The sequence below is a fragment of the Chlorocebus sabaeus genome, chromosome 21, assembly GCF_047675955.1.
Source record: "Chlorocebus sabaeus isolate Y175 chromosome 21, mChlSab1.0.hap1, whole genome shotgun sequence".
Classification (NCBI taxonomy): domain Eukaryota; kingdom Metazoa; phylum Chordata; class Mammalia; order Primates; family Cercopithecidae; genus Chlorocebus; species Chlorocebus sabaeus.
In genome coordinates, this window is record NC_132924.1 from 4,278,944 (window position 1) to 4,300,655 (window position 21,712).

Here is a 21,712-nt window from a genome sequence, read left to right on the forward strand (position 1 = left end):
AAATTAAGAAAATATTATTTGTGTACACTAAAGAAGAGCCAGTGGATTTTATAAGAACCCTAATGGAAAGAATCTCTGTACATTTTAAATGGAAGTGATTTCTGCACCTAATCCTGAAAATTATAGCTATCTAACCATTTACAGAGTATATTTTATGAGCTAAAATCAGTGGTAGGTGTCATTAATGTAAACCAGTAAGTTAGTCACAGTCTTGATTAAAGAAGTTTATGAACTGTTGGGGAAATGAGATATATAGAAAAATAAGTTTTAAAAATACAATAGGTTCAGTGTTTTAGAATGCATTGTGCTTAGTGTGGGTACAAAAGTGGAAGTAATCGATACTGTTAGTATATCAAATCATGCTTTGTAGATTTTATTACATTGAAATAGATATGAAAAGATAAGTAAGGATATGAGAAATATACATTAAAATGTTTAAAAAATATTTGAAGCAAATAATCTAAAAGGAAACAAACTACTTTGCCTGTAAATCAGGGACACATGGAGGTAACAGTGACAGAAAGGATGAGCTAGGAACAAACCTGTTCACCAAAAGAAAATTGCCTGTACAACTTTGGCACTGAATGGAGAGAAGTCATGCATGAGAATGTGGAATTACAGTCATTTCATGCATTGTTGGACTGAATTCATATTCTGTGGGTCATAAAGCATTATTTTGCTTAAGGACATAAAACATTATTTTAAACATGAGTAAAGGGCATGTTTACTCATGTTACAAAAAAGATGTAGAGAACACCAATAAGCCTTTTGGAAATAAAAATAAAATGAAATTAATAATATTACCAAAAAATAAAACCCTCAATGGATGGACTTAAAGGTTGATTTTAAAAGTTAAGTAAATAGTAAGCTGGAAGACATAGCTTTAAAAAAATCTATGTGAAACACAATATAAACGCACAACCATAAAAAAATATAAAAACAAAATTTATTAAAATTGTGGATAAAATGAAGTCTCACATGGGTTCAAATAGAATTGTGGAAAGAGGAGATAAAGGATGGCAGTACAGGTAGTATTTGCAGAGGCCGTAAATGAGAATTTTCTAGTACTAATGAAAGCTTATCTTAGTCAGGAATCCCAGTGGATCCCAAGTAGAGTAAAAATGAAAATCCCCAACTTAATCAATTGGGAAGACCTTAAAGTACACGGAGAGAAAAGAAATATTACAGTCAACCAAATAATATTAATTTTCAAGTACAAAAGTGGAAGCTATATGAGTGTATTGTCTTCAATAAAATAAGATACAATAAGTAATACATAAAAATAGTCAACAGTATTTTCTAAAATTAGAGTAAAAAATTTTTATACTCATAAAAACAAATTTTTCTACCAACAGATTCTTATTAAAGAAAATGCTAAAAGACATATTTTAGAGTAATGGAAAGTGTTTCCTAGTCCAAAATCTGAAATTCAGGAATATATAGTGAACAAAGTTGAAAATGTGTTGAAAAATCTATAAAAATCCTACTTCTGATAATGATACATCAGTAATGTCCCCACGTAGGCCAACTAGAAAGATTACCATTAATCTAATATGGCAGTAAATGATTATCAAGCCCCAATTCAAATCCAGAAAAGGGGAAAAATATTGACAGGTAAAAATTGTTGCCTGTCTATTAAGGCAAGTTAATATAATATGGATCAAGTAAGTTGCCTCTTTCCATTTAGGGACATTTGACTCCCTCTCTCATCCTTGTTGTCCTCACTTCAAATAAAAATCTGGTTAGGATACTGAAGAACTAAGCAATCCTTTTCACTTCTAAAAATACAAAAGTTGGACAGCAAGATATAACAAGGCATTTGTCCTGTTAAACCCCTCTACATCAAAGCGATGCGTCCTAGGAGGCAGTAATGTAGTATTTGCAGAGAGAATGACCCAGCTTCATTTTATCTCAGTTCAAGAGTTAGATTAAGTTGATATTTGATTGTGAGTGGCTCTCAGCCACTAAGCTAAATCCTAAAAATTCAAAGAAAGTAATAAGGCTTTGAGAAATGGAAGAAAGATTCAGAAAATTTAAACTTCCATTCACCAGTAAGATGTAAACATTTAAAACTTGTATGCACCTTTGTAGCATAAAAATATATGAAGTGGAAATTTACTAAACTAAAAAGACAAATCAATAAGCCATCAAGCAAGATTTTATACATCTTGTCTAAAATATGAATATTATAAAACATTAAATAAAATTTATATATAGTTAATATAATTAATCATGTGATTATATATAAAAAATTTACCCAATAGATATGTTTAATGAACATATGGAATATTTACACAGTTGACAATATACTGGACCATTTAACAATGCTCTTTTAAGTTCAAATTATTGACATCATAGATAATACTTTCCTTAGACACATCCAACAAAACTAGGAATCAATGGTAAGAGGATAATTATAAAATCCTTGTATAATTGGAAAGCCAATACCAAAAGGTGGTGATGATGAGAAACAACAACACTCTCATACATTCTTGTTGTGAAAATAGATTCTCTTTGAAAAAGTTTGCCATCATCCATGAAAGTTGAGGAAACACATAACTTATGAGTATTTTGGTATTGGTAGTATCTACCAAATACACACATGCTATAAATATTTATAATTTTAATATATGGTATTTAAATATAGAATACATTTATATACATAGATAATATACATAAATTTAATTAATGTAAAATATACAAAATATAAAATACATAAAATATAAATAGAAAACAATATGGCCGGGTGCGGTGGGTCATGCCTGTAATCCCAGCGCTTTGGGAGGCCGAGACGGGCGGATCACGAGGTCAGGAGATCGAGACCATCCTGGCTAACACGGTGAAACCCTGTCTCTACTAAAAAATACAAAAAATTAGCCGGGCGAGGTGGCGGGTGTCTGTAGTCCCAGCTACTCGGGAGCCTGAGGCAGGAGAATGGCGTGAACCCGGGAGGCGGAGCTTGCAGTGAGCTGAGATCCGGCCACTGCACTCCAGCCTGGGCGACAGAGCGAGACTCCGTCTCAAAAAAAAAAAAAAAAAGAAAAGAAAAGAAAACAATATGAATAAATTATAAACTCAAATGAATTATATATAAATACAAAATATATTAAAATAAGAAATGTATAAATTATATAAATTTATATATATAAATTAATATAGCCCATCATTTCCTCTCTCATTTAACCAACTGAAATGTTATATATGTACATAAAAAGACAAGAAATATTCATGGCTGTATTATTCATAATTGCTTAAAATTGGAAATGATCTAAATATGCAAGAACAACAGAAAGGATAAATTATGGTGACCTTATTAATAAAATATAAAAAATGATGAAAATAATGTAGTGTAATGAATTTGACTATAAACACATCACCAAAGAGCAATAAGTAATTATAAAAATTTAAATACAGGTGAGATTAAAGTATACATCTGTTAAAAGGACGGGAAGTCATGCGTTGTGCTTGTAATCCCAGCACTATAGAAGGCTAAGATGGGTGGATCACTTGAGGCCAGTGGTTTGAGACCATAGTGGCCAAAATGGTGAAACTCCATTTCTTAAAAATACAAAAAATAGCTGGACATGGCGGTGCGTAACTGTAGTCCCAGCTACTAGAGGGGCTGAGGCAGGAGAATCGCTTGAACCTGGGAGACAGAGGTTGCAGCAAGCCCAGATTGTGCCACTGCACTCCAACCTGGGCAACACAGTGAGATTCTTTCTCAAAAATAATAATAATAGTAAGTTTAGAAAAATAATTTGGTTATAAAATAATTGATACAAATGTCAATGTGATTTCTTTTCTTTTCTTTTTTTTTTTTTTTGAGATAGAGTCTTGCTCTGTCGCCCAGGCTGGAGTGCAGTGGTGCGATCTCAGCTCACTGCAAGCTCCACCTCCTGGGTTCACGCCATTCTCCTGCCTCAGTCTCCTGAATGTGATTTCATAAATGGGAGTTTATAATTTGAAGGGGGCAAGAAGGGAGCTCCTAGGGTGCTGTATGTCTCTTTTTTGTGGTTTTATCACAGTTTTATTTAATGAGTATTTTGTTATAATTGAGCTGAACTGGTTTGTATACTTTTCTCGATCTCCTGACCTCGTGATCCGCCCATCTCGGCCTCCCAAAGTGCTGGGATTACAGGCTTGAGCCACCGCACCCGGCCCACTTTTCTAAGTCTATATATTTTTTTTTCCAGGAATTTGAATTTTATTTATTTATTTATTTATTTATTTTTATTATATTTTAAGTTCTAGGATACATGTGCACAACATGCAGGTTTGTTACATATGTATACGTGTGCCATGTTGGTGTGCTGCACCCATTAACTCGTCATTTACATTAGGTATATCTCCTAATGCTATCCCCTCCCCACAATAGGACCCAGTGTGTGATGATCCCCTTCCTGTGTCCAAGTGATCTCATTGTTCAGTTCCCACCTATGAGTGAGAACATACGGTATTTGGTTTTCTGTTCTTGCGATAGTTTGCTGAGAATGATGATTTCCAGCTGCATCCATGTCCCTACAAAGGACACGAACTCATCCTTTTTTATGGCTGCATAGTATTCCATGGTGTATATGTGCCACATTTTCTTAATCCAGTCTGTCACTAATGGACATTTGGGTTGATTCCAAGTCTTTGGTATTGTGAATAGTGCCACAATAAACATACGTGTGCATGTGTCTTTATAGCAGCATGACTTATAGTCCTGTGGGTATATCCCCAGTAATGGGATGGCTGGGTCAAATGGTATTTCTAGTTCTAGATCCTTGAGGAATCACCACACTGTTTTCCACAATGATTGAACTTGTTTACAGTCCCACCAACAGTGGAAAAGTGTTCCTATTTCTCCACGTCCTCTCCAGCACCTGTTGTTTCCTGATTTTTTAATGATTGCCATTCTAACTGGTGTGAGATGGTATCTCATTGTGGTTTTGATTTGCATTTCTCTGATGGCAAGTGATGATGAACATTTTTTCATGTGTCTGTTGGCTGTATTAATGTCTTCTTTTGAGAAGTTTAAGAGTTAAAACTAAAGATACCTAATTTAAAACATGTAATTGAACTTTGAATAACATTGTAGCTTTGTAAAATTCTTGTGTCATATTTGTAGAAATATTAGTGTCACAGGATCCCTGGAGTGTTGCTTTGCCAGCCAGTAAACATTGTGACCAGCATCGCCTCTGCTTGGTTTTTGTTTGTGCCTGCTGGGCTAATTTTGCCTACTCAGCCTGTCAGGTTGCACTCAGTTCGTGCTACTGCCCTGAATACTGTGCCTGACAAGGGCAAGCCAGGTGTGGAGCAGTGAGGGGTGCGTGAGCAAGTGAGTACACAGAGTCTGGTCACTGCGCACAGTCAGGTGCTCTGGCTGCAGTGGAAAGGGCAACTCCAGGCGCTGTCACAAGTGCCGGCTCCATGCAAGGCTGTGGCTAAAACAGACATACCGCAGGTGGCTTCCACTGAGGGCACTAGCATCTGGACAAGGGGAACATGGTGGCCCCCAAGAGCTTGGACACCAGGAACTGCAGACCTTCAAAGAGTGGTATTACAGTGTGTCACAGGCCTGGCTCTGGGAGCCCCTAGGTCTGCACTCCCGGAAGGGCTGCAGCTCTTCTGTCCTTCTTTTCTCTCCTTCTCTTCTCTCCTTCTTGTCATCCACAATGTGGTGAGCAGGAGTGTGTTTGCACCCTGTTTATGTTACAGCTCTTTCAGTCCCACCATTCAGCGAGTCCCAAGTTCTTGTCCTGTATCCAGTAAGAATGAGGAACAGGGACAAATGGAGGGTTAGCAAGGTGGAAAGGAGCTTCCTTGAGAGACTGAACAGCTCCGAGAAGACCTGAAGTGGGTAGCTCCTTTTGGTAGGCAGGTCATACAGGCAAATGTCCAGCTTTCAGTGGAGAGGAGACCTGTGGTGAGTAGCTCCTTTCCACCATCAGGTTGTCCAGAAGAGTCAAGGAGACCTGAAGTGGGTAGCTCCCTCCCACAGCTGGACATTTGTGTGAGTTTGGCTAAGTCTGGGGTTTTTATGGGCTCGGATGGGGGGAAGTGCATGCTGATTGGTCTGTGAGCAGCCATGGGTGGGCCAAATAAAGTACAGTAAGTTCTCATTCTGGGCCACAGACTCCACTGGAAACTGGCAGCCCCACCCCCAGGCTTAAGGCCATCTCTGCCTTGAAGGTGGGGTTTCACCAGAGACTCGCCCCTTTCTGCCCAGGAACCTGTCTGCCTCCTGCCATCAACATGTCATCCATAGCGCCCAGGCTGTTTATGCCAAAAGGCACCTGTAGGCCAGTGCAAAGCCTCCCTGAGTCCCTGTGGCCCCCCTTGTGTGCTAGTCAGTGCCCAAAGTCCAGAGTGGGGATGAGGCAGCAGGGGGCTGGTGTGTCAGCATGACCCGAAGCTCATGCATACCCAGCCAGGTTGCAACAGTTCCTGGGCTTGGCCACAACTTTGCTTTGTGTCACAGGCACAAATCAGAGCAGGCACCAGGAGCCAGGGAGAGGCCAGGGAGCAGGCACTTCCAAACCTGCTGGGGTGGCTTACTGAACCTCCAAGAGAACAGGGATGCTGGGTTTGAAGCCTCAGCTGGGTGGCTGCAGCCTGCACCCAGCAGTGCAGGACTCCCACCCTGCCAACTCAGTAGGGGGCAGGGCTCCTGCCTGTTCTCGGTCCCCAGTGGCTCTGAGGAGTGCACAGTCTTGGCCACACCTACCCCACTACAGCCAACATCTTCACAGCAGCCTCTCCAGACAGGCCACCACTGCCATCATTGGGAGGTAAAATCTTTAATAGGTACAGTGGTAGCTATTTGTTGAGAGATCTGTCAACATATTTTTGTATTATTAGTAAAGTTATTAACTCCAGACTTTTGACACCAACTTGGGATGGTAACATACTTGTGATAATCACAAAAAGAAAGAAATAGTATACTTTCCAAAATAAAATAGAATAGAATGAGATAATCAATCTAAAAGCATAGAAAATAAAAATGGAAAAGAAGTGAGTAAAATTAAACACAAGGTGAAAGAAAAAAGTTATGTGTAATAGGAATTAATTTAAATTTGGTAATTATTTCAATTAAAAGAGCTTTCAGAATGGATTATAAAAATATTGACATGTTATTTACAAAGATGTGTGTTAAACAAAATATATACAAAAGTTAAAAATAAGAGAAAACCAAAAGTTAATCGAAAAATTGATGACTCCATTAATAATTAAGATATTAAAGCAATTTTAAGAAAACATGATTCCTAGATACACAGAGGGTCTTTTGACCTCTTGATAGATTTTCTAATATTGAATCATATTTGTATTGCTGGAATTCTTTTCCTCTTCTTTTCACAGGTGTGGAACTTGGGATTTTAAAATATTTTTTCAGATAAACATGAAGCCTAACTCATAAAAATCTTGCTTGTACTTTAACATGATTCAATCATAATATAACAACTCTTACAGAGATAAATTTACAGGACACAGATAGGAAGCCGATCATGGAGAAAATTGTTGTAGTTATCTGTTCTTCGATAACAAATGTTTTGAAACTCAAGATGTTTAAACTCTCAGATGTTGGGTGTTAGGAATTCCCACAGTGCACAGGGGATATTGTGTTTTTTCTGATTCACAAATTTTGAAGTCTAACCTGGGAGATTTAAAGGCTGGGGGTAACTTAATGCTTAAGGGCTGGTTAACAGCATCGTTACTGGTGCCAGCTGTGAATTTTGACCTTAACTAAGGCTGTTTGTCAGAACACCTATATTTGGTCTCTCTGAGGTGCCTAAATTCACAGTATGGTCATTGGTTTTTAAGGATAAGCTTCTCAACAGAAAGCCATGAGGAAATGTATTACTTTTTTTTTACTTAACCACAGAAGACAAACAAGATCATTTCAGCTCTACTCTCTTTCTCAAAGCAGTCATAATATCCCACCACGTTTCAATAGGAGGGGAAATAGGATTAAACTAATGATTGGAAGTGACAAGTTTTTGGAAGATCATGTCAGAACTGAAATACTGTTGTTTTACTTGTAAATGAACTTTGGACTGTCCTTTATATATTGGAGGTTATTTAAGGATTTTAGTTGCAAAGACACATGTTCAGATTTGTATTTTTATTAGAAAATTCAGAAAGCCTTCTTGGGTGCTAACACTGGGAAAAGAAAAACCTATGAGAAATATATAGCAATAATCAAGTGACAGGTAACAGACTAAACTAACTTAGTATCCCTTAAGTTTTACATAAGGAGATGGAATTGCAAGATATAAAGAAAACAGAACCACTGAAACTCTGTCATGTATTTATGGGAAGAAGGAGTAAACAGGGAAATAACAGTTTTTAGGTTTCTGACATGGCTGAGTGAACAGACGGTAGTGCCATGTGCTCTGATACAGGAGAAGAAAATAGATATTTTTATACATATTAAATTTGAAGATTTCCCGGGAAAACCCAGAAGGAGATGCAGTCAGCCAGCTGTGAGAACTGGAAGCTTGAAGAAATGCAGGGAGAACAAATTACTGTTATGAAAATGTAGATTTTTTTTTTTTTTAAAGAACACATGTGATAATCCAGTGAATATATACAGTAAGATTACCGGAGATGAGCATTTTTGTGAACATAATTGGGCAAATATAAGGCAGCTTGCCAAAAATGCCGAGAAGGAACTTTACAAACGTGAAAGGAAAATCATAACAGAGAAAAAAATGAAGGTCAAAGGGAAAGATAACTTTGTGGAGGGAAGAGTCACTGATTTGAAATACTGTGATGTAGTAAGTGAACAACTGAAAAGATCACTAGTCCCTATTTTACTTTGTTTTTTTTTCTACCATTTGGAAAATATTGTTGACAGTTGTCACAGAAGATTCAAATGAGTTGGAGGCAAAATGTGCATTTTGCTGGATTGAGATGAACATTTAAAGTCAGAAGTTAGAGACTATAAATGTACATAATTTTTCAAAAAGGCTTTTAAATGTACTAAGAAAATTATTTTCTCCTCTGTGAATAAATAATTGGATGAGTGAAAAATGAAAATCTTTATGGTCACTAGACAACAGTTTGTAAGTTCACAATGAAAATTGTCATAGTTGATTTCTTAGAAATCTTGCCATGAAAAATTCTGTTTCAATTTATCTGATGCAAACATTCTTCAAATTATTTAATCTTACAATATTTTCATGAAATTTTTGTAGAAGTACAAATCCCCTGGGAAATATTAGCCTTTATATCATCTGCATGAGCTTAGCAGCTCAGCAATGAAGGAAGGAAGAAAGAAGGTATCTAATGGCGGTTAGGTTTCTGTATGGTTCACTTCTTTTTACTTTGTTTTATAATGGGAGAAATTTTAGCATGTCTGTAATCTGTGGGAGAAATATACATATATATTGGCAGGTACAGGTTGAAAATATAGGAATGAAATTACCTGGTAATGCCAGTTCCGGAGACCAGACTGGTTGAATAGGGATAGGGCAGCTCAGTGCAAAGTGAGGTACTTAACAAAACCTGAATGTTTGAATTTTAGGTACTTAACAAAACAATGATGGGAGACAAATTATGGAAAATACTGAGAATTACACCATGTGTTGCAAAGGTACAAACTCAAATTTATCTTTATCTAGGAGTTGGAGTAACAACTGACAAGTTTCTCTATACATAACCCTGAGAAGAGAGAACATTAGACCACAAACAAAATAATTTAGCTACTTGTCACATGAGTGAAAACGCCAAGCAATTAGTTTAATACCAAATACAAATTGCTTGTCTCATTCCTATCCTACTGAGATGTTTCTTACCAATTAGAGAAGCAGTCTGTACCTCATTCCTTGAAAATGTGTCTTCCAGAAAAGCTTTGAATTGGCAAGTTCTCTTTTCAAAGTTTTCTGCCCTGCCTCTCTAGTTCATCTATTCATCCAGCTCTCCTCTTGGTGATTTATTCAGAAGTTTTGGGACTAATTTCCGTATACTGAATCAGAGCTATCTGCATGTGTATGTATGTATCTGTATGTGTTTGAATTCTTAAAGTGAAAAAAACCACTTAAATATTAAAATTATAAACAGCTACTTGAATTTCATTTGGAAAAACACTTAGAAGCATTTATTTGATGAATCAAGGCTCTCTGTTCTTTTAACTGATATGGTTCTCACTGAATTTATAAAAAATCTTTATACAACTTGTATTGAGTGCTACCTAATTTGATCCTAAATGCTAGCACACACTGCCTTTTATTTTTAAAATTTAATTCAAGGCCCATAGCATGAAATTTGATTCAATTATCTAAATTCATTGATTTTATTTATTTTTTTTAAGGAATGAAGGGATTTATTGAACATGAAAGTACAGGGCTCAAAGGCCCTGTTTCAGAATTTTTGAGAGTTTAAATACCCCCTACAGGATTTCATTGGTTATTTGAGGTAAGCTTTTTGTAAATGGAGAGGATGACGTAAAGTTACAAAGTCATTTACTTGGCCTAGACCTATGGAGAAGATATTTCCTGTCATAGATGAAATGTGAATCGGCCTTATGTTCCCTGCCTCCAGACCCTATTTTCCTGCCTCATCTCCCCCACAAGAGACGTGACCCCCATAAATCTTTATGGAAGGTAGAAGTTTTGTTTTTGTTGTTATTGTTTTTCTGTAATTGCTTCATGATGGCTTGGAGCGTAGTCCCTACCTATTGGGGATCACAAAACTCTCACCCTGCTCTGTCTAGTGGAGGCAGGGTAGCTTCTTGATGGCCAGGGGTGGTGTCTTCACCCGAAACTGGCTGGAACCTTTGTTGGATGATCATCTGAAACTTGATGTTCTCTAGGCGAGAGGAAATGAATTTGGTTAAAATATTTAATGGGAATTTCAGGGGGTGGAAACCTATGCTGTCAAAATGTTTATTATAGAGATTTGCAGGAGAAAAAACAAAACTTGGTCTGTTCTAGAATCTATGTGTTTCCTTAAAGTCTTAGCGCAAGCAACTCCATTTTGGTTTGGTTCAGTTTGTTGGGACCTACTGCATGAGCTTAGTCTTTAAATTCTCTTGTGGAAGTTATGCTAAATAATAGAATTAGCTAAACAGAAAAGTACCTGTGCAGCTACTGGCACTTGTGGCCTATGGAGAAATACATAAAATGAAGATTATAGAAATTCAGTGGCAGGAGATTCACAAAGAAATTGCTTTGTCAAGTGAGTTCTACCTGTTTGAGTTTAGGAGGTTTGGTTTATGGGGATCTTGGGTAAGAAGCGTACTCCAAACTCTTGGTATTATCCTCCCAGTAGTCATAATAATAGTTTCCATGGTGTTCTGTATTCTCTCAAAGGGTTTAAATGCTTACATGCAGCCATCTCTACAATATCATATGATCTCTCTTCAGCTATAATAACAGGAGCTGAAAGAAATCTGCAACCATGAGGACACCTTAACCTATAAATGACGTGCTGAGACCAGAAACCCGAGATGATGGTAACTGAGAGTAGCGCTAAGGCCCTAAGTTTTGGTTACGCTCTCACCTAAGTGAGAGCCTGACCAAAAAGAGGGCATTTTTTTAAACAACATTATGGGAGACCATTGTTTTGGACTAATCCATTGATTTTTGAAAGACAGAATTATCGTGAGTATACTGAGAATATCGGTTCCAAAGAAAATATATGGACTTCAACAATTCTTAATCAAATAAGGTTTTTTAAGTTTGGATTTTCATAGCAACATTTAATTGGTATAGTTAAGCAAAAGTCAAGTCAGTAAAGGATTGTATCAATCAAAGATATGACAAGTAGAAGCTGATCAGAGTAACAGTGCCTCAGAATGACTCACCTATAATGAAATGCTGACAGCTACAATGAAGTAGTAATTAACATTAAAGGTCTTTGAAATGCTTTAGCAAAGATGCTTTAGATCATCTTTTGAATTTACCAGAAAACAAGCTCATGATTGAATAATTAATAAAAAATGGACTCTCGCAATTTATTTTTAAAGATACGTTTTCCTTACTGTGATTAATGCTGCAACAAAATTGTTTTTTTGATTTTGATTTGTAGAGTGGGTGTTAGGAGTGGCAGGAAGGGAGAATCCAAAAAGCAGCTCCTCCTACAGTGTGAATGCAATAAATGTAAAAGCCAAGGTTGATTTTTTTTTTTTGGCATGTACAGTATTCTAGACAGTGCATTGATGGGTTTGAACTTTTATACTGACTGGATTGTTCACACCATCGAATGTGATGGGAATTGGATGAAGTCAGGGGTAAAAAAGCTGAGAAGGAAGACACATTCAAGAGAAAGAGGAGAGGAGTGAGAAAAGTAAGGAATGCTGTCTTTCTGTTGTTCTGTGATGCACAATGTAAGTATGAAGATAGGACTGCTCTTTCTGCTTTCTCAACTGACCTATATACAGATAGTTTTGCTTGGCTTGAAATACTGAGTGTCTAAAGGTCGGGATTAACATGCTTCAAAAAAACTGTTCAAATATAAGTTGAAAATAACTGTGCAAATTCTAAACAAAAGTCTAGCTAATGAAAGGAAAGGGTGAAAAGTAAGTCAAATTAGTAAATGAAGTATTCAAAATACTTGATATAGGTTGCCACAGAGAAGAGTAAAGACTACATTTAGTTTATTAAAGAATAAAAACTAAGCTAAAGTATATTGTCTGTTATCTTTGTAATATAATAAAATATAAAAAATGTTAAGTAATTCACATATGTGAAATGTGGAATTAAATGAACAAAAAATTAATAGTTTTTCAGGGGTCATGATATCCACTTAATATATAAGTTATATCATGAGGTTTCTCAAAAATAGCGCTGTCTTGAGTAGAAAGAGGTCCCCAGAGAGCAATCTCAAAACCCAAATAGTTTCAATCCTTTTGTCCTATCTTTTTGAAATCTAGTCTACAGTTAAACATTTTGGCCGGGCTTGGTGGCTTATGCCTGTAATCCCAACATTTTGGAAGGCCGAGGCAGGTAGATCACCTGAGCCCAGGAACTGGAAACCAGCCTGGGTGACATGGCAAAACCTCATCTCTATAAAAAATACAAAAATTAGCCAGGCATGATGGTTCACACCTATGGTCCCAGCTAGTCAGAAGACAGAGGTGGGAGGGTCATTTGAGCCCAGAAAGTTGAGTCTGCAATAAGCCTTAATTGTGCCACTGCATTCCAGCCTGAGCAACAGAGTGAGACTCTGTCAAAAAAGAAATAAAAAGGAGACTCCTGAAGATGGTGGTTAGGGGTTTCATATGATTGTAATGATATAACTCTATATGCCCCATAGGAACCTTCTGCTCTTATCGATGAACTTTCATGTTTATGCCTGCTCCTACGTGTGCTGTTATGCATTTCCACTCATCAGCCCCAATATGGCACCAACTCTATAGGATCTGTCAAAAACTCACCAAATGTCAAGACTTTGCTCAAATCCAAACGTTTTCATGGCATAGATGATTTTACATCTGTAGTACTCAAACTGTTATATACTCATGCTTTTAATGAATGCAAAACATTTATTAATTATTTCGTTCATTTATTCATCATGTGATTTATTTAGAAATACATACTAAATAGCCATTAGCAGACTTCAATGATAGAAATTTAAGTGGCACTGGGCTGGAGAAGAAAAACATGAACATAATGACTTAGTTACTTTAGGCAATATGATAGAAATCATTTGGAACAAAATTGAGAAACAAAATAAAGTAAGATCAATTTACTAAAGTAGTCAGGGTATGGCATACCAACCCTAGGTAAGCCCCGATGATCCCTACTTCCTGGTGTACATGCCTTTGTGTAATTCCCTTCCTTGAGTGTGGGCAGAAACTGTGACTTGCTCCTAACCAAGATAATATGACAAAGGTGATATAATGTCACTTCTGTGATTACAACACATTCTGCAAGGCTCTGTCTTAGAAGACGGGACTGAAAAACTCATCACAAGCCTTGAAGAAGCATGCTACTATGACATGCATGAACTGCTTATTAAAAAGGTCAAATGGCATGGAACTGCAGGCAGCCTTTAGCTGTTAAGGGCTTCAGACCTCCAATTGCAAGGAACTGAATTCTGCCAACAGTCATGTGATCTTGAAAGAGGATTCTGAGCCTCCAAACAGCTCAGAGTCTCTAATGATATCTTGATTTCATCCTGTGAGCAAATCATGGTAGAATTCCTGGTCCACAGAACCTGGGAGATAATAAATGTGTGCTGTTTCTAGCTGCTAAATTTGTGGTAATTTGTAACGTGGCAATAGAAAACGGATATACAGATGAAGCCAGGAAGAAAAGTTTTTATCAGTCAAGCGCTACTTGAGAAAAGTGAGCTCTGATCTGATCTTAAGAATGACTTATATAGATGAAAGTCTGAAATTCAGACACAACAAAAAGTCTTTATTTAATACATTACTTTGGCATAAGTCATTTTAAGTGCCCAGAATGATCCACCTGTTCCTCCTCTGGCTCTGGTAAGAGGAGTTGTAAAATAATGGAAGTGTTCCTTGTACTTGTTCTAAAAAAATGTTGATTACATGCCTCGGGAACACACACACACACACACACACACCCACACACACACACACACACACGGGAACATTTTGGCTCCCATCTGTGAATTCATTGATCATCCCAAATTGTTGTTTCTGGCTTCCAGATTTAAATCAATGTTGTCTTGCTGACACTTACTAAGCAATTAATATAGTATTACCCATGTAATTCAGAAAACAGCCCAGGATCTTCCAACTACATGTATATATCCATCCACCCTTTCTAAGATGCAAAATCTGGCCCCGTTATATATTTTCAGATGACATCCGTTCACATCAGGTATTGAAATGTTTGTGTAGTCTTTCTTAAAGTCCTTAAGGTGGTAGAAAATGGTCACATTTCACAGTGCAGAAAATCACACACACACACCACACACATATACACACACACACCCCCCACACACATTTATATCCCATGTGAACTGTTTGTGCCATCATAACTGCTTCGTGGAAATTCACTCTTTCTCTTCTTAAACATATGACCAAACATGTTGGCTCTTTTTTCTCCTTCCTACATTGTCCCTTGGAGAATATGAATTCTTTTTTTTTTTTTTTTTTTTTTTTTGCAGAAAATGTAGTAACTGCTTTCTGATGCTTCAGCAATTTCTCCAGGTACCTAACCCTGCTCCACGTGGATAAACAAGGTATTTCTTAATAGATATAATGTTCTCATCAGAAAACCTTGTTTGGACTTACCAATGAATTAACATCTTTGGGCTATTTTGAGTAGCTGTCTTCATTGTGAAAAAATGATTAACTACTCAGACCAAAAAAAACTAGTTTAGATCACCCAGGTCAATCATAGTTTCCTTATCAGCAAAGTTCCAGTCTCTGCATTACAGTTTTTGGATATGGATTGAGGAGCATTTGCTAGACCAGGGATTATTGTTCTACAGAAATAAGTTATTCCTGGAAGAATAACTGTGTAAACCATGTGCTGTGTATGCTTAACCTCTGCTTGATATGTACTTCTGATTTTGCCTGGAAGTAATAAACTTCCTTTGTAAGTAACAGGTACTTTGGGCAAATCTTCATGTCCTGAAGAGCAAGAAATGTATCCAACATTAACACTGGAACCTTACTCCTTAGCATTTATAAAGGAGTTATGAATTATTAAAAGTTTTAATAAGTTTGGAATTTTACTGTAATTCATGATTAAATATTAAAGAGTGACCTAGAAGTTCAGGTTGAAGAAGTTATACTTCAGAAGGAACAAAAGTGAATATAGAGAGATGTTCATAATCAGAGTAGAATAAGAAAGAGAAACTTAAAAACAAATATTTCTGGAAGAGAGTGAAGACATAGTATACTGAAAGCAAAAATATATAATAGAAATTGCTAGGCCAAATGACAGTGTGTGACACTCTCTTTAGCAGTGACACTTTCTCAGCCAGACAGCCTAAGTTTGAAATCCAACTGTGATGTTTACTGGCTTTGGATCTTGGGCAAGTTTTTCAGCTTCCTTGGGCTTTAATTTTTCCCATTTTTAAAATGGGCATCTACCTCATAGTGTTTTTTTCTGAATTAAATGAGTGCTTATAGTAATGCCTAGAACATTTTAGGTGCTGATAATAGTTGATACTTTTCCAGTTGAGATCAGAAGTGAGGGTCACAAAAATAATACTAACTGAGAAGTTGTTAAAATAGGGCATACAGGAAAGTAGAAGAAAAATGAAGCAGTACAAAGAGAAAGTAGTCTCCTGTTCCTCCCAGAGGAATGCCATGTACTGGAAGAATTTAGTAATAACAACATTTGTCTTCCCATTGTCATTTTTTTGAGTGGGAGACAAATGTTTTCATAAAAATAGTTGTGGCAAAATTATGGTATTGCATTAAAAAATTATAAGGTCATGACCAAACATAAAATGAAGAGAAGATTATTTTCAGTTATCAACTGTAAGCACAAAAAATATGGCAAGGATCAGAGATATGTAATTAGAAGTTGCAGTTATTAAATCAATATTAGTATGTATGCCTAGATGAAGTATTGTATTAGAAGGTCCTTATTATTTTGTGTCGCGTCTCAGTTATGTGCCAAAAAACATGAACAGTCTTAAAATTTCAAACTGCCTATCTCTGTCCACTCGTTTGCATTTTTGGGTTCCTGAAAATATTTGCTTAAAGGTGTACTAAGCTGAATTGTGAATTTTAAGGAAAATTACCATGCCATACAAACAGCCTTGGGACAATTAGGAAGAAAGTTAGATTGGCACAAAAGAATGGGTAATAGTACAAATATTAGATGCTATTGTAGTTAAGAGGGCAGAAGAAAATATTCTGGATTTTACAACCTTGACAGTCTTCATCAAAGCAAAGGAATACTGAATTGCTATAAAGATGACCTGGACAATGATGTCTAGTTTCTGTTCTATACAGAAAATATTTTCATGGAATTCATTCTAGAAACAAATCTTTATGAAGTCATGATTATCCCAGAGCTCTAAAGTGAAAGCAGAGTTATGTACTCAGGTGGCAGGAAGAGAGAGGTAAAAACAGTGGAAAAGCAAAATCCTATGTGAAATTTGGTTATGGCACACTTCCATTTTTCTTTATTTTTTCTCAAGGCCTTCTGTTACTTGATGTAATGTTAAAGATCTTTAAATTCAGCAAAAATACAAAAAACAGGCTACACAAAGTATTGTCTCCATTTTGAAAGATTGCTGAACCTTCTTTTATAAATGCTGTGGGAAAATATACAGTTACATATTATGGCAAACAATAGAGTGATTTGGACTACATCTTTTATCTGGTTCCCTGTTTAAACTTTTAAAAAAATTCCTTTATTCTGCTTATCTGACAGTTAATGGGGTCTAATGTGTTTTTATATCTCCTAAAATAACTTTTTCAAATAAGTGACTCCCTCTGCCAAATAACTCTTGGCTCCTACCTGTTATTAGTTCCCAGAAATATTTCAGCTCACACAATTACAAATTGCAAATCAAGACCCACCCCAGTCTTTACTTTTGCTCTTCCATTAATGATAAGACCATAAGAAATAGACTATTAGCTAACAGAATATCCGGAAATTGTTTATTTGTTATGTATATCCTCCACAACTAGGGATTCAACTTGGTGTTACACAGAGCCTAGTGGCTAAAAAGAAGTTCTCAGAAAGAATTTATGAGTTACACATTTTAAAATAATTGAATAAGTGTCTTCTCATGAGTTCTTCACTGCACTCAACACAACTTGGCAATCACCCTCCTTCGTATGATCAAAAATATTCAGCAGAAGTAGCTTTAAAGAGTGTTTGGAAATTTTGGTCTTGAACTTGTTTATTTTTTAATAAATTCTAAATTCACTTCAGCATACATCTAAGCAGGACAATTTGATATTGATTGTTTTCTTTCCAGTGCTTCTGTCCCGAGAATACATGAGATATCTCAGTACAAAGAACTGAGATCTTTGTCCTAATGCTACACATTGTCATGTTATAGGATAGAATTCCTAAAAATTTATAATATTTTGGTATAAATTTGTAGGAAAAAAATCCTCCAAGATCAAATCCAAAATGACCAAGAAAAAATTTGTATTTCTTAGAAAAATAACTTCCACAAATTAAAAAAAAAAAGTTTCCAGAAAAGATAAGGAAAAGAATGTTGAGCTTTCAGTGGTTTCAAAAATAGGAGCAAGTGTGTGGTACCTAAGAGGTTTACAGCTATTATTTGGTACAATTGAGTTAAAAAACAAATGGAAACATTCATTTTATTAATCTTTCAAATTGAATGTTGCTATAAGAAAAAAAAGAAAATAAAGCAATGATTCTGACTACAATTATATTTAAACACATTGAAATTTTTATACATAAAATTCTGCAACTTTCTATCTGGTTAATTCTGTTTAAAACTATATACATTAACCTCATATATTGGTGGTAAAATTGTACTTGATAAAATGTGTTACTGATTAAAATCAAATAAGATAACTAAATTTTTAAACTATTAATATCTCCAAATTTGATCAAGCAAAATGCACTTAGCCAGAAAATAAAACTGCAAGATAGTTGTTATAAAGTTTGATACAAATTATAAAATTAAATGAATCTCATCTTTATAGTACAATTTATGAAAGAAAAACTCAAGTCACATGAAAATAAATAAATTTAAATATTTTATCTTCATATTATGGAAAATTATCAAAATGCATTTGTGTTAACTTCAAAAACTGTATCTCAAAATTGACTGTTTATGCACTGATCAAATATTTGCACTCATCAACATGAATTTTGAAAATCCACAAGATCAAAAGTAAGTGAAAAGTTAATCAAAATAATTGGTTCAAAATGGTAGAATGAAAATATTTTTTATTTTAACATCTATCCACAAATACTAAAGAAGTCTGATTTAGCCAAAATTCTTTACATCCATATGCAATTTTAAAAGACCATGATTGTTGTAATTGATAGAGGAAGCATATTTCTGCATGGCTTTATTTCTATATGTCTGTGAAAATTATAATTTTGAAAGGTTGTTGTCAACTGAAGTGTTGTAATTCTCTTAATTAAGAAAAAAGAAGAAAAAGGAAATGTGACAATGTCAGAGTTATTCTGTTTTAAGATATGAACAGAGACAAAATCATTTCAAAGTTTTCTAAACTATAGCTAGCGTTATTTTAATGTTAGACATTGGAATGATACATAATTCTACACAGGCCTCTAGGACATGTTTGTTTTTTAGTGACTCTCATTTGAATGAGAGAGGAATAAAAGCAACTGAACAGAATCTTGAACAACCATATAGAACAACCCGAGTGCCAGCTCCTCTTTTCTGTTGTTGATCTTATAGTATTTCTCTCTTATTGTTTTTGTTCCCTGTGGCTCTTGTGCATCACCTGCTAACCATTTGGCCTCATATACTGGCCATCAACTCCTGAATATCCCATTGCTGCTACTGAAAACAAACAAATTTTATAGACTTTCAAATAAATTTACCTTCTATATGTGTTTTTATTTCTGCTAATAGATTCATTTTTGCCTTGACCTTCATATTTCATTTGACATTTGCTTTCCTGGTTTTCTATTACATTTTCATTTTAAGATATAGAAATCAAAGCAAATCTTTGTCGCGGATATTGCCATGAATGATTTTAAAATTAGGTAAAGATTTTTGACATATAGATGAAATGATGCACAACGGAAGATATGACTGATAGTCAATGATTATTTTTCTTAACTACAATCCAAGGTTACTATAATAATTATTTGAAAGAGTAACTATGTACTGAGGGAGAATACACACACACACCATGATAACTATGTAAGACAAAGATATCCAATGCATCACAAATAAAGCAAAAGGTGTTTGTAACAGAGTTTGGGGTGGATCCACATTTTTTGCTCTACAATGAAAACAGAACCATTGTTTTACTCTTTAAGGCAGTGTATTGAAAGTGGTTAGCAAAACCCCTGTATCATCTACCCCAATCATTGAGAATACTGATGCTTCCCACATATCAAAAGGAGCCTGGAACAAAGATACATAATATGTAAATGTTTTATGGCATTCAGGTTTTTAAAATTATACTTTAAGTTCTAGGGTACATGTGCGCAATGTACAGGTTTGTTACATACGTATACATGTGCCATGTTGGTGTGCTGCACCCATTAACTCATCATTTACATTAGGTGTATCTCCTAATGCTATCCCTCGGCATTCAGTTTTAAAAGTAATGAAGAGCACGTGAACATACAACAACAAAAACAAAAGGAACAATCTCTCTCTTTTGGTAATATAAAATCTTTGTTTCTTTTTAATCAAAAGAATGAGAATACAATCTAGTCCCTAAAGCAGATGCATCAAACCTTGACAGTCCCTAGAAGAAACCTGGGTGGAATTAAACCTTGACAAATGCACACAAACATACATTTTTTTTTAGTGTTAAAAGTGAATTTATTCATGTATGTATTCAACAGATATATATTGAATGCCCCATATGTGTCATCTGCTCTACTAGGCATGAAAAAATGTTTAGAAATAAATAAAACAGAGTCCCTAGTGAGAGGGAATTCAACATCTAGGAATAAATACTCACATCAACAAATAAATTCTAAAATAATGTAGTCTGTGCAGCAATAGAAAATATATGTATTAACATGAGAACATTATAAAGAGGTATCTAATTTAGGTTGATGGTACTAGGGGAGAAGCAAAAAAGACCTCCTGCAAGTGTTGATAACTAAACTGAACTTTAAATAATTCATTCATTTTTTTCAGAAAATATTTGTTGAGGGTCTACTACATGCCAGACACTAGTGCTAGCAATAGATCAAGAAACTAAATATTTTAGTGCATGCCTTCCATTATAGTTTACACTCTAGTGGTTGAGAATTTAGTAAAGCAAATGACAGGGGTAGGTATAAAGGAAAATCACAAGGTGAATTATGCTGAGTTTAAAATTTGAGAAAGGTACAGTAAGAAACTAAGCAGGAGTTGGGGATAGCAGTCATAGTATAGAAAGCTCATGTTAGTGCTTGGTACTACTAATTGGAAATGAATTTAATTCTCTCTATATAACTTCTTCCATATATTTTTGTAAAACATTGATTAGCAAGTGTCATAGTTATATTTTTATTTGTGACAAATCTCTGAGAAATTATATTTAATATGTCATATTTTTATTTGTGACAAATCTCTGAGGAATTATATTTAATATGTCAGTTATATTTTTATTTGTGACAAATCTCTGAGGAATTATATTTAATATGGCAGGCAGCATGGGAAAGGCAAATACCAAAGCCAGATAATTTAGGACATTTCTACATCTCAATATTTAATCTCCACAGATTGGCATCATCATCTTTAAACAGGTTCTACAAATGAGCGAAGTATGAGTATTTTTAGCTAAGAAGACTGGAACCATATTTAATCATGTTGTATTCTCCCAAGATATGGTATTATTTTATAATTGCAGGATTGCAGAAACCTCACTTAGAGGCCTTTTGCAGTGTTTGAAAGATGACAAGATCTTCTATCATCAAGATTTTACTAAACAGTATAACAGTTTTCTTTTTATGGCATCATAATATTATGTGACTATTAAGTAAAAAGAGAGTAATATAAAAAATGTAGATGCTGATCACTAGGCTAGATCAAAATACATTCTGATGTACTGTTTAAAATTCACTTCTTTTTCTAAAAGATTTGAGGAGTTTGAGCCCAGGGTCACATTGCCTAATCTTGTCCCTGGATCAGCTAGGTCATAGTATGTTTAAAGCAG

At 35.3% G+C, this 21,712-nt stretch overlaps 1 protein-coding gene across 11 annotated transcripts in view; it reads left to right on the forward strand.

The window, feature by feature from the left end:
- Positions 1 to 21,712, forward strand: part of LOC140709626 (neuronal pentraxin-2-like) — a 101,751-nt gene that overhangs the window by 29,033 nt on the left and 51,006 nt on the right. Inside the window, exon 2 of one of the 11 annotated variants that reach the window (XR_012090241.1) lies at positions 15,067 to 15,141. The exons of the other annotated variants lie outside the window; for them this stretch is intronic. The gene's annotated coding sequence lies outside the window, so the exon portion shown is untranslated. The remainder of the gene's footprint in view (positions 1 to 15,066; positions 15,142 to 21,712) is intronic. 11 annotated transcript variants of the gene reach the window in all.